The following is a 14,012-nucleotide window of genomic DNA, read 5'->3' as shown; positions in this document are numbered from 1 at the left end:
ACGCACTCGGATGGGGGAGGGGGGGTCAAGTTTACTTCTCCTCGAAAGTTTTTTCAGAATGATTTCCGAACGGCTCGGCATAGCCGCGCCAATATGTGTATGGATGTAGGTAGTTAAGTGGCGAATAATTTGGAATTATAGACGGATTCACGTTGTCAGGTTCCTAATCTATGGCGCGTCAAAATCAGGCCGTGACTCTCAGCGAGGCAATTTACAGGGAATCGATGTGATGTGGCAATCTGATCTGTGGCAACCTGTGACAATCTCAGCTGGTGTGGCAACGAAATATTATGCGAAGCCATACATCTCTGAGAGGATTTTTAGTTTATAAAATCTATGAAATGTAGGACTGCAAGGAGCCCAGATTTTAAGTCAAAGTCAGGCACGAGATTCAGACGGAAGTCAAAACTGATTTACTCTTGTACTCGAAAGCTTGTTTTATGAGGTAGTCTTTGGTGCTTGTTTCGAGTTTGTTAATGACGGGGACTGCAACAGACAGGTTCCATGAACTTTTAAGAGTCAGTGTAGGTCACCGACCTTAAATGACCCACGCCGACATTTGTTTTAGGAAAATACAGCCAAGCTTAGTCTCTGACGCTTATTTCAATGGGAAAATATCAAAAGTCTCGTAGGTTTTTTATCACCTTGATTTGCTGAAGGTTAAAAAATTCACTGGCCTTAAATAAACACCATTTAATTTGTGTTTACCACAGGTATCTAGGAAAACGGGGCTGAAAAAACAAGTCTGGGGGCACTTTGGACATCATTCTGGGATTTGACATTGTTTGACATTATTTGAACCGACTGCATTACCTAGAAACATCAAGTTCAGCCACAACCGAGATTATATACAGGCCAATCCACCCTGTAAATATGTTGTCTTTAGCTAGTATGCTTCTTGAGATCTCTGGGAGCGGAGGGGGGGGGGGGGGGGAGGAGGGTAAATTGACCTCCCTCCGAGCGAACGATGTTCATCGATTCAACCAGCCACCGGGGCGCGTGTTACATGCGCCCGGATGGCCGGCTGAATACCCTTTGCTCGGGTTGGGTTAAATCGTAACCTTCCTGAGATCTTAGGAACTGAGAAAAGGTCAGGAACGATATCCTAGTGCATTTCGCAAACTCGCTGTACAACCAAACAGAAGGTGCGGATAAGAATGTCTCTTACATCGATGATATTTCTTGCCTGACCATGACTGAACTTACTGTTAGAATTCTTCTAGAAATCAAACAACTCGTCCCAGACATTTCTTCCACCCCGGCGCACTCTCCACCAAATGTGTCAATTTTGTACCTTGATGACCTTTTTGTTATCAAACCCTTATGAAAGCTTACCGTAGAACTCTGGTTCCAGCACATGACCACACTACATTGGACTGCAGATTATCTGGCACACCCTATGACCACAAAGATACTGCCTTATAGCACGAATTCCAATAGCGGTTAGTGTATCTTCTGATAAACCGTCATGACATCACGTATAATCAGAATGTCACTTTTGATGTGGGAGTGGATACCCGGAGCGCCAAGTGAGGTAGGTTGCTTGTGCCGTTCGAACTCCATTTAACCCTGAATGAGATTCGCGACGAAGCCGTAAAAAGAGCAAACAAACAAATGACACACATGCTGGACGCCCGTGACGTATTTTTCTGTGTTGGTGATTTTTCCACGTCTTTGCTCCGTCTCCCAGTTATGTCAACATTCAGGCATATGCTTGTGACGTCATTAGCATTGTACCATGCACCGGGTATGATTTTGCGGAGATAGAATGATTGATTAGTTGCACATCAGATTAAGGGCAGTGTCCGGGCCGATTCAGAGCTTTTTCAGCTTTCATGTTCTTGGTCTCATATGTCATTGTTTTGGAATTTCTTCACCGGTGAAAAATTAGTCATTCGTTATCATTGAGCATAGCAGCGTTTTAGTTTTATAGCTTGAACGATTTAACTGGCTTCTTCTGATATATTAAAGATAGGGAGCTGTCAGCATTCGTCGATGTGCTCCAAACTCATAATGACGGAAAATCAGGAGCTTGAGGAGCATTTTGCTTATCTGAATAGCCATCGACGTCTGTATATGTGTCTGGCTCCAAGTGAGATGACATTTTGCACGAAGTGCCAGTCATGCTGAGAGAAAACACGGAGCATTAGCAGTTTTCAGGTGTAATGACAAATAGAAACACACACACAAAGCGACTATTTGCAGCCCTGGGAAAGTAATGTTAGCATCTCAGGGCAGATAAGCAGCGAACATGCTGTTCAAGGACACGCCGCTTACAAAGAAAGGTAACCGGAGGAAACCGGAGGGTGAATAGAGCTGTAGGCGTAAGAGACGCCCTCAGGGCCGAACGTGCCCTGGAACGTGACGGGAGCGCCGGAGACAGAGTATTTCTGAGGGTAGATACCGAGAGCAGCCACGTTGTACAGACGGGCGTGCTCAGCCTTGGCAGCGTGCACCGCGGGGGTGTCGCTGACGGGCAGAGGAGCGCTGCGCTTCTTGCGGTAGTCGGGGGCAGCATCAGCGGCGGCGGCAGCGTCGGCGTACAGCTGGCGGAACTCAGCCTTGGTGGCCCTCACATGAGCTGTATCATGGCCGGGAGCAGATCCCACCAGGGTGTTGACGGGTGCCTTCAGGTCGGCGACGGGAGCCACCGGCAGGTTGGTGCCCTGCACGTGGAAGCCTGTGGCGTCCGCCACGTATTTGACCGTCTGGGTTAAGCCGTTGGCGTCCACGTAGCTGTAGAAGCCGACGGTGTCGCCGTAAGCGTTCTTGCTCTCCGACTTGGTGCTCAGGCCGTCGGCGTAGCCGTAGCTGTAGTCCCCGCTTCTGCTCAGGGAATAGTGCTGAGAGCTGACACTGGCCGGCGCGGCGTGTGCCGTGTAGGGGGCAGCAGCGTTGGTTTTGTGCTGGGCAGCGTGGTAGGTAGAGTATGGTGTGGCAAAGTTGTTTCCGTGTCCAGCGGCGTACGGGTGTCCCGAGTAGCCCAGCCCGCTGTAGGGCAGGGCGTACTGGGCTGCCGCAACGGCCAGGACAGCGGACACTACCACCTGAAAAGTACGAAGTGGACTGACGCTTTAGAAGTTGAAACATTTCAAAGAAAGGAAAGCAGGGACAGGTGACGGTCAGAGAATGGACTTGTGAGGAAAATTTCAAGCTATGGGCGCCGAGTTCAACCATTGAGACGTAATTCTTGGATGATGCCTGCAGTGTAAATCATTACACACTTGACAATGTATACTTAAACAGATTGGGACAAATGCTGTACACCAAACACATCTGAAAATGTGTTTTTATCCCATCAGCACGGTTGTGTTGAGATGAAGCAATAGACATATTTAGATATACATCTGAGGCGTACAGTTAAGCCTCGCAAGATCCAGTTTCGCTGATGAAGTAAAACATATCCTAGACTTAATGGATTTCGTTAGCTAGCACGGCGAGCAAAGCACTCACCAGGACTTTCATGGCTGAATTCGCTGGTGTCTGTGATGCATGTGGTCCGGTGCCGGCCAGCTTTATACCGGCTGGAGTCGGTGCTGCCTCTGTGGAACCACACCCACGCCGACGGCGGTTGTGAGTAACGCTCGCACGGCATTGACCACGACGCACGCCTCGACCTACGGCCACCCGGCCACCAAGGTGAGAGTGGCTGGGAACGGTCCATCACTCAACTTGCAGACATAAGCTTTCCGTTTCGGGAAGGCTTTGTTGGCAATGAGAGTTCATGAGCAAAGGTCGTGAAAGCCATTGGCGGCAACAGTTGCGCCGGTGTGATGAACTGCTGGGCGCGGACGGAGGCAGTCCTACCTCGGGTACGTCCATTACCGTAACGGGCCACACGGAAGTCAACTGCTGCCGTATGTTGTCGAGCCACGTCAGTGACCGCCTGGCCGCGACCGCCACGGAAATACTGGCGCTGTCCCTCAATGTAAGCTGTTGGTTGTGAGGTGTATGTCACACGCGAGGTTTCATTTACTCTGAGTGCATTTGGAATAAATTTGGAAGAAAATGCGATGCTTCGAATGTCATATGTGTCACATATAATGTTACCTTCTTGACAAAATGAATGTGAACATACGAGCGAGATTTGCAGAGAGCAGTTTGATTATTTATGTTATGGCCCTTTGCATACAGTGAAGAGAAAGACCATTGTCTATCACATATGTTACACGAATGGTAAATACTGATTGAGGCTGTACCATGTCGTCTTTCCCGTCCAGAGCCACATTTTGAATACATGAAATATATGAACATTGTGCTGCTTCACTTAAATTAGCTTATAATGCTAACATAATGTGTTACTGGAAGGGCTGTTTGGTGAAGGTGTACGGTTCAGGTTACTTGCTTCGTAAAAGGTTTGTTTGTCAAGCTTGGTATACTTTGTAACAAAGTTGAGTTGCATGCAACGAATTCTTCATCATACTTTTTGAGCAAAATAGGGCATGACCTAACGTAGCTCCAAGAGTTTTTTTCGACCATCAACTGTTGAGAATTGTTCGAATGTGTGTCTACTGCACAATCAGGATTGCAAGAGTGTTGTGATTATTGCCTGTAAACGCACCACAAAGAGAGATTTAATAAAACTTACGGACGTTTATTGAAACGTAGAGCTTTTCATGATAGTTATGTGGTTAGTGCATGTGGTTGGTTGATGCGAAGTCAATGAGACAGAGAAAACACGACTTGGCTTTGATAAGGCTGGGCCCCACAGAAAAGCTGGCCCACGCTACAACACACAGAACTGAAGGGATTGCAGCACAAAATATGGAAGCGCTTGATATCAAAGGGCACAAACCGATTATTAAAGCATACAGTTAGATAGCATTCCGAGCCGCAAATGTCACCTCCGCAATTTTGAGATTGTTACTCTGCGCAGATTATCAAGTACAGCACCTCGAACTTGGCACGCTATGACGTAATTTATACTGCTCATGTTGGTTTAAATGGGAATTTGTTTCAACATATTCAAGCTCGGATATACAAACGTGAAACCTCTTGGTCAGGAGCTGAAAGGTTCTCCACCCCAGCCCGGAGTCCTCAGCGACCGATATTCTTGTAATACGGTGACGGAGCTTCCTTCGATCCAGAGGTCATAGGAGGGGTACATCATACACTGCGCCAGTCCCTTCCTTGCTGCAGCAGGCCCTCTGCCCGGGACACCTGACACCGGATCGACGCAGTGGCCCCACGGACGCAAAGCGAGCCCTCACCTGCGCAGGGATTGCAATAATTCGCACCGAAATACCAATGCGGGAGATGTTTTTTTTTTTAGCTAGATCATCTAAGTTAGTATTAAGGCCAATTCAGACATTTCTATTGACAGTGGGTCAGGTGGGAAGGTCAGATCGAGATGACAATTTTTTCTTTTATTTTACTGAATACCTTACTTAATGGGGTTGTTTTAGACGGTCTTTTACTGTTTATTTAAATGGAGGCAAACATGCATGGTATATTATCTACATGAAGGTCTGGCGGGTTCGCTGATCTGGAATGGCCACTATCAGCCTTTTGTTTAGAAACATCTCGCCTAGAAAAATCCTTGACGGTTATTCAACTGCAAAACATCGAAACAATCTTAATGAGGCAGTTTTTGTCACCCCTTTCGAAATGGTTAATGACATGGACCGCCACACACAGATTCCATGGAGTTTTAAATGTCAAAGTTGGTCAATGACCTTAAATGAGCCATGCCAACATTTTGAAAGGAAGAATGCCACCCAGCGTGATATCTGACGTTTCTTTGAATGAGGAAATATACAGTGTCATAGATTTTTTTTTTATCATTTTGAAGTCCTTAAGGTAAAGTACTAACCTTGAATGAACATCATTCAATTTGCACTTAGCACAGATATATAGGGTCACGGCGGCTGCATAATTAAGTCTGGCGGCACTTTGGACACCAGTCTAGAAATGAACATTGCTTGACCTTATTTGAAGCATAGGGCATGACCTAGAAACATCAAGTTGATACACAACCGAGATTACATGCAGGTCAACCCACTCCGTGAATTTGGGTCTCTAGCTATGGTGCTTTTGGAGAACTCTGGAGGGTTAAGTTGACGTCCACCCGAGCGAAGGGTATTCATTGATTCAACCAGCCACCTGGGCGCGTGTTAACAATAACCTAGTGCATTTTGGAAACTCGCTGTGCTTACAAACAAAAGTTACGGCGATAAACAGCCCCTGCGCAAAACATTTTGCTATGCATTCACACTGTCTTAAACATCCATCGCATGTTTCACCTTCCCCATGGTTGAAATCACTGCTGGATTTGTTTGGGTAAAAATCAAGAAACACGTTCCCAGCAAGTTTTTCACCTTGGTTCACTCCACAAAATGTGCCGACTCTGTACCTTGACAACCTTTTTGTGACCCAATCTGATGAAAGCTACACTGTACTGCACTGCTTGCAGCACATGGCCACATTGCATTGGACTGCTGCTAGTTTCATACGCCCCATGACTACGAAATCTGCTTGTTACCACAAATTCCGAGAGAGATTCGTTTATCTTCTGCTCCACCGTCTTGACATCAAGTCTGGTCAGGAAGTCATCTTTTGATGTGAAAGTAGATACCCGGAGCACCAAGTGAGGTGTGTCGCTTGTGCAGTACGAACTCGACTAAACGATGCATGAGCTTCCTGAAGCCATAAAAAGTGGAAGTAAGAACTTAACTATATGCTAGATGCTCGTGATGTTTGTATGCGAAATTGGTGAATTTTTCACTTTCCACTCGGTATCTCAATTATGTTAGCATTCGGACATGTATTTCTGGCGTCATTAGCATTGTACCATGCACCAGGCATGATTATCCGGGACTTAGAATGATTGAGTAGTTGTACATAAAGTAAAGGAAGTTGTTTGCGAAGACTTAGAGCTTTTCAGTTTTCACGTTCTTAGTTTCATGTGTCATTGTTTCAAAGCTTTTCTACTCGTGAAATATAAATATTCGTTATCACGAGGATATCAGCGCTTTAGTCCGTGAGTGTAAACCATTTAACCAGCTTCTCCCGGTATACCGAATGACGACGGCTGTCAGGATTCGTCAGTATGCTCCAAACTAATAATGCCTAAAAAACAGGATGTTGAGGCCCGTTTTGCTTATCTGAATAGCCATCGACATTTACACATGTGTCTAACCCCAGGTGAGATGGCATTTTGAATGTAAACTGTCAGCCATGCTGAGGAACACGCCGAACATGGCCGTTTAAGTTGTAATGACAAATAGAAGCACACGCAGCGCCTTACTGCAGCCGTGGGAAGTAATGTGAGCTTTTTAGCACAGATGAGCAGCAAAGATCCCGTACACAGACACATTACTTACAAAGAGAGGTAACCGGAGTGAACCGGAGGGTGAATAGAGCTGTAGGCGTAAGAGACGCCCTCAGGGCCGAACGTGCCCTGGAACGTGACGGGAGGGCCGGAGGCAGCGTATTTCTGAGGGTAGATACCGAGAGCAGCCGCGTTGTACAGGCGGGCGTGCTCAGCCTTGGCGGCGGCCACCGCGGGGGTGTCGCTGACGGGCAGAGGAGCGCTGCGCTTCTTGCGGTAGTCAGGGGCAGCCTCGGCGGCGGCGGCAGCCTCAGCGTACAGCTGGCGGAACTCGGCCTTGGCCGTCCTCACATCAGCTGTATCATGGACGGGAGCAGGTCCCACCAGGGTGTTGACGGGCGCCTTCAGGTCGGCGACGGGAGCCACCGGCAGGTTGGTGCCCTGCACGTGGAAGCCGGTGGCGTCGGCCACGTATTTGACTGTCTGGGTCAGGCCGTTGGCGTCCACGTAGCTGTAGGAGCCGACGGTGTCGCCGTAGGCGTTCTTGCTCTCCGACTTGGTGCTCAGGCCGTCGGCGTAGCCGTAGCTGTAGTCCCCGCTTCTGCTCAGGGAATAGTGCTGAGAGCTGACGCTGGCCGGTGCGGCGTATGCCGTGTAGGGGGCAGCAGCGTAGGTTTTGTGGGGGGCGGCGTGGTAGGTAGCGTATGGTGTGGCAAAGTTGTTCCAGTGTCCGGCGGCGTTTCCCGAGTAGCCCAGCCCGCTGTAGGGCAGGGCGTACTGGGCAGCCGCAACGGCCGGGACAGCGGACACTACCACCTGAAAAGAATAAAGTTAACTATCACTTTGCAATTTGACATGTTTTGGGAGAAAACAAAGCAGGGACAGGTAACGTTCAGAGAATGGGCCTGGGAGAAAAGCTTCAAGCCATGGGCGCCCAATTTAACTATAGAAGCGAAACGTTTACATAACATTTGCCTTACAAGTCATTATGCACTTTTAAGGTAAGCTTAAACAGGTTGAAACAAATGTTAAATACCAAACATTTATGAAAAAACATGTATTACCGATCATAAAATTGCATATCACGGCTGTTTTGATAAAATGAAGGAGTCGATACCTTAAAAAAAAACATTCGGGTTTTACTGCTACGGCGCGCTAGATCCGATTTCGCAAAATAAGCGAAAACCTAGACTTAGTTGATGTCGTTAAGAAGCATAGCGAGTGGGAAACTAACCAGGACTTTCATGGCTGAACTCGCTGGTGTCTGTGATGTCTATGGTCCTGTGCCGGCCAGCTTCATACCGGCTGGAGCCGGTGCTGTCTCCCTGGAGCCACGCCCATGCCGACGGAAACTCTCGCACGCCACTGGCCGCGACGCAGGCCACGACCCGCGGCCGCCCGGCCACCAAGGTAAGGGCACCTGGGAATGTCCCTTCATTCAACATGCAGAGACGCCTTATTCGTTTCGGGAAGGCTATGTTGGCAATGCATGTGCATAGACAAATGTCATGTACGTCGTTAACGGCAATAATTGCACCGGTGTGTGACAAACTGCTGGGTGCGGTCGGAGACAGTCCTACCCCGATTACGTTTATTACGGTAACGGGCCAAGTGGAAGTCAGTTGCTGCCGAATGTTGCGGAGCCACGTCAATGATCACCTGCGACCGCGATACAATTACCGGCAGTGTCCCTCAAGGTAAGTCGCTGGGGAATGAGATGTCTGTCACACGAGAAATTTCGTTTATTTTGAATGCAATTTTAACATGAGTTTTGAAGAAGCGATGACATGTTTCGAATGTAAGAGCACCTTACTAAAATCAACCTATGTGTATTTCGACACCGAGAGGCCGCTCGCAAAAGCCGACAGTTGTGGCTATCCGTTTTAATGGAACCCTTTGTTATTAGTACTGCTGGTGCAGACGTTTGCTCTACAGCACTGCACGCCAGCTAAGCGCTGAGCGACGGGTGGCGGGCACAAGGCCGTCGCGGATCAGACGGCGCGCGAGCTCGTCTAGACTGCATACTCCGATGTTGTGCACGCCTCCGACGAGCGGCGCACAGCCCCAAGAAGCAAGCAACATGAAGTCAATGAGACAGAGCAGATGCGACTTGGAAGTGCTAAGGCTGGGTCAGGCACAAGAGCTGGCCCTCGCTACAATGCACTTACTGCAGGGATTGCAGCACAACATATGGACGCGCTAGATGTATGCGGGCACTGACAACAATTATTGAACCCATACGTATAAATGACATTCCGGGCCGAGGACTTCATCTCTGCAATTTTTAGACTGATACTCTACGCTGATAAGCAAGTGCATCACGAGGCAATAACGTAGTCTTCTTCTTCTTCTCTATATTACTAAAGGAACGGTGTGTGTGTGTGTGTGTGTGTGTGTGTGTGTGTGTGTGTGTGTGTGTGTGTGTGGTGTGTGTGTGTGTGTGTGTGGTGTGTGTGTGTGTGTGTGTGTGTGTGTGTGTTTGTGTGTTTGTGGTGTGTGCGTGTGTGTGTGGGTATGTGTGCCCGTTGTCTCACCTGGAGGCGGAGTGGTAAGGGATTTTTCCATCAAATTTGGACACGTCCGAGATCCGCTGGCGGCGCGCGATAGAGTCAGGTCAAAATTATGCATTTCACAAGAATGAGCGCGTGCCGAGGAAAAAAGACAAAATCCCATAGGGTTTACACGGGCGACTCCAAGTTCAAGACTACGGCCGACGCCCCAACACGCTCCGCTTCCCGAAGCCGCATCTCGGTAACCAAGAGTCGCAGCGACATGAATTTTGCACAGCGCGATAGCGATTGGAATGGGCCATCGCACTTGCGTGAATTGTTTGCGCCACGTGACACGTGACACGTGCACACGTGTTGACAAGATAAAATCGGCCGTTTTTGACGGGCTTTTACGTTTACCGTTATATCTCACAGCATTACACTACCCTTTACACACTTTACACACTGCCCTTTACTTTACGTTCACACAGCATTACACTACGCTTTCTTCGCATTTCCAATTAGATGTGCAAATTAATAATTCACCTATTGAAGAGAAAAAAGAAACGAAATACCTTGGTGTAATCATTGACCAATCTCTTAAATTTACAAGCCACACTAATTTTGTTGCAAGCATAATAAGTAGAAATATTGGAATAATAAGTAGGGTTAGGTATTTTATTGATAAAACAACGTCACATCTACTGTATGATACTTTGATTCTTCTTCATTCAAATTACTGGGGCTCGATTTGGGGTATAAATTATGCTTCTCAACTAGGTGGGTTAGTAATTTTGCAAAAAAGGGCTGTGCGTCTTATTAGAAAATGTATATCCTCCACAAAGCTCATAGCCAATCTTTAAACGACACACAATTTTGAAATCTATTGGATATTGCTAAATCCCAAATGTTTATTGTGATGCACAAATTTTTAACTTCGTAACTCCCTGCATCATTTGATTTAGTTTACAAGCTCTACAAATCCAATGACATGGATATGAGGCGAGCAAAACATTTAGACCAACCTTTCTCTAATCGTAATTATAGACTATTTACAGCATCTTGCCCTGGCCCTAAGCTGTGGAACGACATTATGGTTTCATATTTTCCAAGATTAACTGATATCTCTGAATCAAAAACCATCGTTAAGAACATCACCCGCAAACATTTCGTGAGTACATATTAACGTAACCAACATATTTGAAGACATTGCAATCCTTCGTGCTGTTCATATCCAACGCGCTTGATATTTAGTCATATTTGACCTCCTTCATGTTTCATAATCAGTTTCTGATATAAAGTCATGCACATATACCCAAATTCACGGCGCTGGCTCCGGGAGTTCTTCCAGAAACAAGCACTGCTTAGCTGGGTGGACTCCCTGGACATCCAGCTCAAAACCCGGCACAAGAATGACCAGGTAATTGCCCCCTCCGACTAGTGTGACTGTATAGCCCTTACTAACACGGTGAATTGAGTGGTTGTAGCTTATTGGGCGGTTATAGCGGGCTGTCGTTAGCTGACTTTGGCTAATGGCTACTTTAAACCTTCTCTTTTATGATTTTTCCCTACCTATCACATAACACAATTCCTTCGGGTCTGCACCACCTCTTCGCCTGCTTTTTTACGTTTGTTTCATCTTCTTAGCTGGGAGTGCCGCGACTTGATTTTATGTTTTCTGGTGTTAACGTACGGTTTACTGCGTCGCTGGGATTGAGGGAGGGGCACTCCTGGCAACCTTTTCTTGGGTAACGGCTTAGGAAAAAAAATGTCGGCGCACAAAGTGCGTTGAGGTCTGAATTTAGTTTTCAAAGATTTACAATTTAAGCAGCTACATTTTTTGTAAAGACCTCATGTTTCTGCAGAGCACCGTTGCGCTGCAAATTGCAGGACAAACTGAATGCTGCCAAGCTTGAAAATCGGCGCCGAATACAAGCCGCTACCGTCAAAATTATACGTGATTTAGCGTTGAAAACTACCTTAGCGTGGTTGCTGATTCATCCTGTTTCTTATGCACTCTTTTGTTGATCTCATTTGTAAAAATAATGTGGCATGCCAATGAGCCTAGACTAAGGGGTTGCATGACGGCTTTTTCGGCGCGAAGACGGCAATATGCTGTTCCGGCTCCCGGCGCACACCTTTGGCGTTTAAGGTCGAAATGGCCCTTCGCGCAGCAGGCTTTCGGCTTTGTTCAATTCGCCAGCCTTTCTATAAACCCACGAGAATTTTGGAGTTGATTAGTCCATCTACGCAGACGTGACGTCACCATGGGACTAAAATTTGGTAGCCCGTAGTATGATTTTTGACTGATACTACGCAAGGGTTAGTAGATACTAGTAGCATGATTACGAACGGAGATTTCGCCAATGAACTGCGTAGCCGTCCTGTTCTACATTTTTAATCCAATATTATATGAATGGATATTGTACATTTTGCATTTAAAACCCTCTAAAGACAAATTACTGCTTCGATCTGTTCCCAAAAATAAATCCTACTAATCCACGGTTTCTAGGTCCAGTACCCATGCCATATTCGTCGTAGTCAGCGCGCCTGAACATTTACATGTAATGCTTCTTTGTGAAATGTACATTATTTTTCAACAAATGCATATCATGTGTAGTGTTTACATTTGATTTACAAATGAGCAATAACTGCCCGTTCATCGTCGTGCTGCAATACCGAAATGGAGTCAAGTGTGAAAGTAAGATAACATGAAGAGGGCAGGTGCCAAAAATTTCGCCGTTACTTTACTGTGATCTTGCTACTTGTTGGCAAACCTGCATATCCATAATGTCGAATGGGTTGGTAAAAAGGTATGCTGAGAATAATGCCCCGGGCACCCTTATACATCCCCAAGACTATTTCCCAGCTGAGATTTGGGCCACTACTCTTTGACTGACACAAATTGCCAAACTTGCCAGAAATAGTTCCATTTTACGGGAAAATCTCCTACCTTGAACTGAAATGGCGCGCTCTGCATTTACCCCTTCCGGGGCTCACTCATCACTGTCCCCATCAGGGGAAACCGAACCTGCATCCACCCTCGCAGGGCCCCTCCTAAAGCTACAAGATGTGCATTCCAATTTGTCAATGCGCGTCCCAGGGTGCTGGAAGCCCGTTTGGGCCACTGTTTCTCATCTCCACCCCATTCTGTTGTATGTTGTACTATTTTACACAGAATTTCTAAGCGTTTCCGGTTAGAGCTCTCCAGTATAAGTCACTGATGAGTGGGCTAACCCCTCTCTGTCGGGAGCTGACTGGAAGCGTATTTCAGCAATAATTTTGTAGCTTTGGTGCAAACCAACGTTATTTCCCAGCTCAGAATGCTTCATTGAATGTGGTAGGTCAAAACAAATCGGTTCGTGGAGATATCTATGCTTAAACCACCCCGCAGAAAACAGCGATTTCACACGGCCGTAGCATTGGTGTCATATGAATTAGACCCATGATGACGTCACAGCATAGCTACCCGCATGCAATGCGGGGGGCTTGGATTAGTCTGCCCGGCTGTGAGTGGGGGGAGAGCAACCGAAATGGGGGATCTCAGCTTGCACCTGCTGGTCGATGGCGCGCTGTGTGCGACGGTCGTTGTGTTCGCCGTGCGCGTACAGGTGTGGCTTTTGTTTCCAACATTCATAATTGATACGGATGCACTTTCAGTCGCATCGCAGTTTTGTGCAACGTAATGTCACGCTGTAAATTGCAGGACAAATTGCAAGATACCAAGTTTTAAATGACTGGCTGCTGTAATTCATTGTCTCCGTGCGATTACGCCATCTCGCACCAAATCTCGACAACGGTGGGTCGCGGCGACATGGGAATGGCACGAAAAGGCGTACCATGCGAAATGGTACGGTCACACGTATCACGTAGCATGGGCTCACAAATGGATTTGCTCCCTTCCACGGGTTTGCGCGCGATGGTCGCCGTGCGCGTACAGGCGTGTATTCTGTTTCCCAGCATTCACGATTGACGCGACTATACTTTCAGCCGCATCGCGAGTTTGTGCAACACACGGTTAGCTGCAAATTGCAAGGTGCCAAGTTTAATAATAGAAATGCTACGGTCACACGTGGCACACGGGACGGGATCACGAATGGATTTTGCTCTCTGTCCACGGGTTTGCACGTTTGTGCCACATTTCGGCACCTATGCACGAACACACCCAGGACTGGCACGTTCGATGCTGCATGAAAGTAGCGAGATGATATGTTTGGTGACACGTGCCACATGTCATGACGCCCACGTGTCGA

Source organism: Pollicipes pollicipes, unplaced genomic scaffold (genome assembly GCF_011947565.3).
Source record: "Pollicipes pollicipes isolate AB1234 unplaced genomic scaffold, Ppol_2.1 Scaffold_4881;HRSCAF=5763_pilon_pilon_pilon, whole genome shotgun sequence".
In the NCBI taxonomy this organism is placed as follows: Eukaryota; Metazoa; Arthropoda; class Thecostraca; order Pollicipedomorpha; family Pollicipedidae; genus Pollicipes; species Pollicipes pollicipes.
The sequence above is the reverse complement of the archived record's forward strand: the minus strand, read 5'-3'. Positions refer to the sequence as shown.